Source organism: Lepisosteus oculatus, chromosome 4, assembly GCF_040954835.1.
Source record: "Lepisosteus oculatus isolate fLepOcu1 chromosome 4, fLepOcu1.hap2, whole genome shotgun sequence".
In the NCBI taxonomy this organism is placed as follows: domain Eukaryota; kingdom Metazoa; phylum Chordata; class Actinopteri; order Semionotiformes; family Lepisosteidae; genus Lepisosteus; species Lepisosteus oculatus.
The window spans coordinates 55,202,268-55,209,173 of NC_090699.1; positions in this window are offsets into that span (position 1 = coordinate 55,202,268).

Below are 6,906 nucleotides of genomic sequence, written 5' to 3' on the forward strand. Positions count from 1 at the left end.
AAACTTTAAAGCCCTATTTCACATTCATATGTGGAGAAGTCATAGATGTAGCTTTTAAGGATATGCAAGGTTTCAATCAATGATTACATCCTATGATTCAAAAACACACATGATCAAAGTGATGGCATCAAGCATAAGTGCTTCAAAAAAAGAAATGCTAAATGAAAAGTGAGTCAAGAGAGGAGAAACCCAGCAGTTGAGTGAAATCAACTACTCTTTACAAAACAATAGTATCAATCAACCAGCTTTACATTTTCAATTGTCAAAACATTGTCTGGCTGTGCATTGTGTATCTTATTCTTTTTAATAAATTGTTTTTAGACTTACAAAATTAAAGCTATGATGATTCCCCAGGAATGTGAAAATTCTGCTGTCCTTAAATGTGCCGATGCTGTATGATTATTTTAGCTTCAAGTTCAAGTTTAATCATACCTGCATGTACCCACATACAATGAAATGCTTACTTGTGTTTTTCCTTACATAACATTGAAATGGTGACATAACAAACACAATTTTTGGAGACAGAACTGGCTAGATCACTTTCTGCCTTGAAGAACTGTACAAGAAATATCCTGAAATCCTTTTGGATATTGTCAATTCACTTCAAAGGCAATGAAATGTCATATGCTTGTTCATTTTGATAATTGCTTGTTTACCATCGTATTGTTATAATTAGCAATGATTTTCTCTTGACCTTTTTGACCACTTTCAAATAGAAGGTTCGGTTTCCTGTCAGGGCATTATAACTAATCCCCTGAGTGAAGTATACTTCGCTCAGAATTCGTTAGTACAATTCCCACCTGTTTTATTTGTTATAAATATGTAATGCTTTGGATAATGGCATCAGCAAAACAATCTCAGCTATACTTCATATACTCTACCTCAAAAGTATAGTGTCATGTTTACCCACTTCCAAGTAATCAAGGAGAATGATAGCAAATTTAATTGGTTTAAGCTAAATATTTGTTCAGACTGTCTTGTGATCTGGTACTGTATTATATAACACTGTTGATTAAATATATTTTGATCTGTATGTTACTCTTATTTGGTGTTTTGCAAATTTAAAGAATTAAGAGAAGTGGTTAGGGTTCACCATTTTTGTGAAATGAATATTTTTTTAGATTAAACTTCATATAAAATCCTATTAGAATAGAACTACCAATGTCCAATAAGTGTCTAAATTAAAAATAATCATCTATACAGTTCTTGAAAATGTGTTTATTGCAAATTTGAAAAACGTTTCTGTTTTGGATTTACCTGGTTCTACTTGAAGGATTAGAAGTTAATGACAAAAAGTTATCATTTACATAATACAGCCCACCTCTTCAATTTCCCATAAAAAATGTCATAACTACCATTGCTTAAATAAGCTTGGCCTATTTTCTCTTTGCAAAGCACACAATGCCTGCCAAAGGCACTGTGAGTTCGGACGTAATCAGGTTGCTAGGTTACAAAGAAATACGAGCTGCTCTTAGTTTCAGGAAGACACAGAGTAATATGCAAGCTGGGAGAAAGCATTGGAATGTGAGGGCTCCTAGCCCCTTCAGACAACCTAAGTAAGTTAAAATAAAACCTTTCTTCTGAATTCATACTGCTTTATACAGATTACACAGCTGCTTCTTTTTTGGCTTGTTAAAAATTACTCACTGTCAACATTTGAACAAAGTAACTGGGGTCACAAATAAAAGACTCATCAGATTATTTTACATATGCTCTTCAATATGTGTTCATAGACTTTTGTTTCAAATTTTTCTGTGTGGGGATGTTAAGTATTTCATACAGGTCAGCACTAGTCATACTGTCATTTTACTGCACATCTCTCAGGAATATGATGCGTGAACTTGTGTTAAACGTTCAACATTCCTTCTCTATGTAACATTAAGTGTTACTGTGACCTGTGTTACTGTTTGGTGTGGTCTAGAGTTTAGAAGTAAAAAAATGTTAAGTCTCCCTAGAATGTTATTTACAGCATTGGCCTAACAAGATCTCACAAGGTTCAGTTACTCAAAAGTACAAAGCATCATTGTCAGCACATTCTAGTCAATTTGGTAGTGAAATATGTTGTAATCACCCCTAAGAAATTATGTTAAAGTCATATTGAAATGGATATTCTTTTCTTATTCCAACAGCACATTGATATTAGAAAAGCCAGCTGTGGCTGTTACATAATGTGCAGGTGACCATCATTTACAAATATACAGAGCAGCTGTTTGCTCTTCAGCTCTTTGTCTTGTCTTTTGCTTATTTCCCCCACAGGGAATTTTACATTTTAAAATTGGCAGCATAGAAAGAGGTGAATTCTCCAATACTGAGTTTTTTTTTCTGTTTTTGCAGTATGACATTCTGGCCAAGGAATGATCCAGTGGTTCTTCCTCGTGTCAAAACCGATCACTGGGCAAAAATGAGATCTGAAGTGGTATTATTATTATTATTTATATGATGTTGTCATCATAATTGCAACAGTTTTTTTTCTGTTTGTGTACAGTTCGTATTTATAGAGTACCATTTGAAAATATGATTTGGAATTGATTGATCGTCATAGCAGGTCCACCTGTGCCAGACAGGTTTAATTAAGTAAATAGACTATCACTGTTGCTTTTATCAATGACGCTTTGTCAGTGTTATTTAGAGGAAGTTGACACATCCTCCAAGCTTTCCTCACAATTTGACACCTGCTGGCGCATTGAAACGGTGTAATGAATGTTCATGTTCATTTGTGTGCAATGCAGTCCAACTGTTGATTGTAAAAGTTTGATTATAAACATGGTACAGTATATTTTTAAGGGTCCACTATTAAACGGGAATGATGTACCAAAAAGTCATTTGTTTCTTTTAGGACATTTACTCAAGCTATTGATAATTTCCATTTCTTACCATGGATGGGTTTTAAATCATATTGTACTAGAGCTCCTTCAGTTTTCTGCCTGCTGTTTTATTTGATTTGTAATATAATTTAATAATTATATTAAAGGTATCAGTGTTGTTTTTAGAATCCACTCCGACGGCAGGCGGATCAACGCGCCGGTTCAAGTATTCTTGGTCGCATTTAATGGCAACGTCAGCTCAAAGATTTGGTTCAAACCACCAAAGTGAGATGGGCGTGCCTAGAAGCGGACCCTGCTGGTGCGGGATTAACGCTAGGAAAAAGAGAGTGTTGTTTTTAGAGTCAACAAACATTTTGAGATGTATAGCTTATGATTTGCAGTGTGTCACATTGGATAAATCACAAAGTCATTTTTTCCTCTTGCTGAGGCCCATGGTAATCAATAGCCTATCCAGATGCTTTGGCTCCATGGCAGGATCATACTTTGGATGGAACACCAGGCCATCAGATGGCACAGACACATATAATGTGGACTAGGCATGCCAAGTGATTTTTCATTAGTTTGTCTGGATTCTAAGACATATGAGACAGAGTTTACAGAGTATATTTGGTGGAACTCTCCTGGCTGGGAGAATTGATAGCCTCCCTCCTTCATCTTGCAAGGATTGAGCCAGGGAGTTGCTGCAGGGGCATAGATGAAATAGTAGGAGGGTGTCTTCAAGTCCTGGGTGCAAGATTTAAATACTATGCTGGCTAGAAGAGGTAAGGATCAAGCCTTCCTCCTGAATTCCTATTACAACTTTTGTTTTGATTTCATTAAAATAATCAACAGCAATATTGCAAGATATAACACTAATTTCAAACTGAAGCCTTGTCTACAATTTTAATGACAAAATATCGTACTTTGACACAATTTGGGACATTTCAAAGTTAAATGTGAGCTTGTTTCAGGAAACACAACTAATCCAATTCATTGCTGGAAACGGCTATGCTGAGGAAGCACAAACCACCGTGCCATTTGCTAAGAGACTGTCCCTTCTGTGTTTAAGTACAAAGAGAAGAGAGTTGTGGTTTTGTGTTTAATTTAGATTTTCAGTCTCAATCCAACATATTTTGTTTTATTCTCAGATACACACCTTTCCATTTTCTGTGCCTATTGCTGTGCTTCTGGAGAAAGGTATTGTTCTACTTTTAAACGAGAACAGTAAAGGAACACGTACTGTATGTGCACTTACTGTATTTACGTAGCTTTTGTTCTATTGTATAGTTTGTCCAGAAATAATCAAACCTGCTAAATTTGCTATCTTAAGTACATTTACTGAAATCAAACAGAGCATTAGATAATTTAAAGGACTGATCACCCTTTTGACAATGGTGTAATTACAATAACAATTAATTAATTTAAAATCTCCTTAAGTAATCTTTGCATATAAATTGCAGTATAGAATCTTAATCAACTTACAAAATTTGTGTTTTGTAACAAATTTTCATAATGGTCAAGTGTTTCTTTTGGCACAATTATTTGTCTGTCCAAAGCAGTCATGATAAACTCCCTGAGAAATTTTCCAAAAGGGCTCCAACTTTTCTGAAAATGATTCTGCAGTTAGTTTTTTGTTCTGTTTTTTTAAAGATTGTTGTTCATATGTCCACTTTGCTTACTGTCTAAAATCTTATATAATATTTACAAAGTGCACGTAAAACTTTATAGAAAAAAGCATAAACAGGAAGAAAAGCTTTCCATATATACTTTCTGACAAAGTATTCTGACAAAGTATTTCTGACATCTTCTCTTGCATGTTTTGGGAGGACTCCAGGGAATAGGTACAATTAATGTGTGATAATTAAGATTCCTTGTTAAAGGAAACACTTTTTGTATTAATGAAATGAATGGTCACATCCTTCCTTTGTCAAGAAGCAAAATAACCTGTTTTGTCTCATGATGTAATGTATGTTTTTGCTAAATTCTAGCTCAAAACGTCCAGACTTGTTTGTAGCCTTGATACCTCACAAGCCTCTCTTTTTGTAACCAGAATTTTGGGCATTAATTTGTGAAATATGAAATTGCTCTCTAGGATCTTGCTTAAGAGACACTTTAGTCTATTTCACCCTTGACTCTAGCAGTATGCTGCTTCATGTACTGACCCCAGGTGTTTCACACCTTGTTGCTAAGAACTTGACAGCAATGTGCAGGGCAAATCTGGCTGATTTTCCTTCATTTTATCAAATTATTGCCTCTGAAAGTGATGGTGTATTGCTTCACTGGCAGTGACACCAAATAACTAAAATACATAGCAGTGACACTTATGTGAAAATCATAAAGGCCTTGGAGACAAAGACCATACACTACATGGATGAATTTATTTTTATACACATTAAACACATTTCAATTTCAAAGGACCAGTGTGACCATTCACTAAATGTCATGGAGGCAGTTTAAATGTTATATAATTTGTCTTCCTCTATTAAAACTCTGTATGTGTTTTACATCTTTTTTCTCTTAACCTGATTCAGGACATTATGATGGAAATTAACTCGACATTGAAAGTTTTGCCTTACTAAATTAAAAGATTTTTCTTTCATTTTGAAACACAGATGGTGTTTGAGGACCCCTCATTTAAAACGTCAGTCCTGTGTTCTCAATGTATTCCAGGCATATCAGTCTCTCCACAGAACTTGCCACAGTACAGGAATGAATACAATGACAGGGCAAGAAGAGGGTTCTGCTACTGGCCCATTGAGCAGAAAGCCTCCAAGTGTGAGTATCAGAGCCTTTCTTTCAACACACCAGCCTATATTTAATTAGAGATGCCTCAGATACTGATCTAGGGTCATTTAAAATTATAAAAAAGTTGATAATATTATTTTAAAATCGTGTCCAAGTATTTATGCATAGATATATGGCATGAACAATACCTGGCTGAGGACAACAACAGCCAATCCACAAGGACAGGGCTGTCAGAACCCCCCTCACCTCCTTTAATGAACGGTGAGTGAGGGAGCTGCTGTATGGGCCTAGATAGGGTGATTAAGGATGTAAAAACAAAGCACTCAAGCAAGAGTGATATTTATACATACTGTAGCAAAGAAGAAGTATGCAAAATTAAGCTTTGACCTTTTCCTGAAGTTGTACAGCAATTAAAAATGCATGTCAGTAAATTAAAACCTAGAACAATACCTCATCTACTGTATATAACTTAAACGTCTTCTCTGCTGGTGTCATATATAATTGACTGCCCCAGTCGTTTGAGGTGCAGACACAGGTACACTGTGGGAGAAGTCTTGAGCCTGTATTCTTAGCCCCAGCTTATGTACATGTGTATCTCCTTAAATCCACTGTGTTGGGGGAATCAGAATTGATCAGGCCAGATTTATCAAACTTTCTTTCCACCTGTCAAGATGTAATCGATTTTCTCTCTTTCTCAGCTCGAACTTGTGTAGCCCTGGGGCACATAGCTCAAGATCTCATTCATTCCTTTTTTTCACGCTTCTTTGAGTGTCTTTCTGTGTACCCATCACTGGAGCTCATTCATAAATTCAGGAACAACACTGACATTTGAAAGTGAAGAGTATCAGGCAATTTACAGTATGTTTCCCCTGGCTCACTCCTTCAGAATGATATATTGTCTCTTGACTAATTTTGAAGGTATAAACTTCAGTTATGGGAATTAACTAGAGAAAAATATGTTTATTTTCAGTCACTTCAACTGCCATTTTATGGCTTAGTAATTGCTTAAAATTCATCAAGAAATCAGGAACATTGTTACAATTGGACTTACAATATTCTAAAAATAATAGGTTTATTGGAAAAAGTAAAGCCTGCTGGATTAATTAAAGGTGAATAAATCAGAGATGCTGTTGAAACTAATCCATCACAAAATATCGAGAAGTGGCAGTCAGGTCAAGGAAGAATGAACAAAGACAGACATTAGTGGGTTGATGGCTTCTTATTATTTTGTAACCTTGCCTATATTTTTGTGTTCCTATGAACCTCTAGTAGAATTAGGCTTGATTTTGGGCCTCCACAATCAGCAGGAACGACTAATCAGAATGTGCCATTCTATCAATATAATATTTTCACTGCA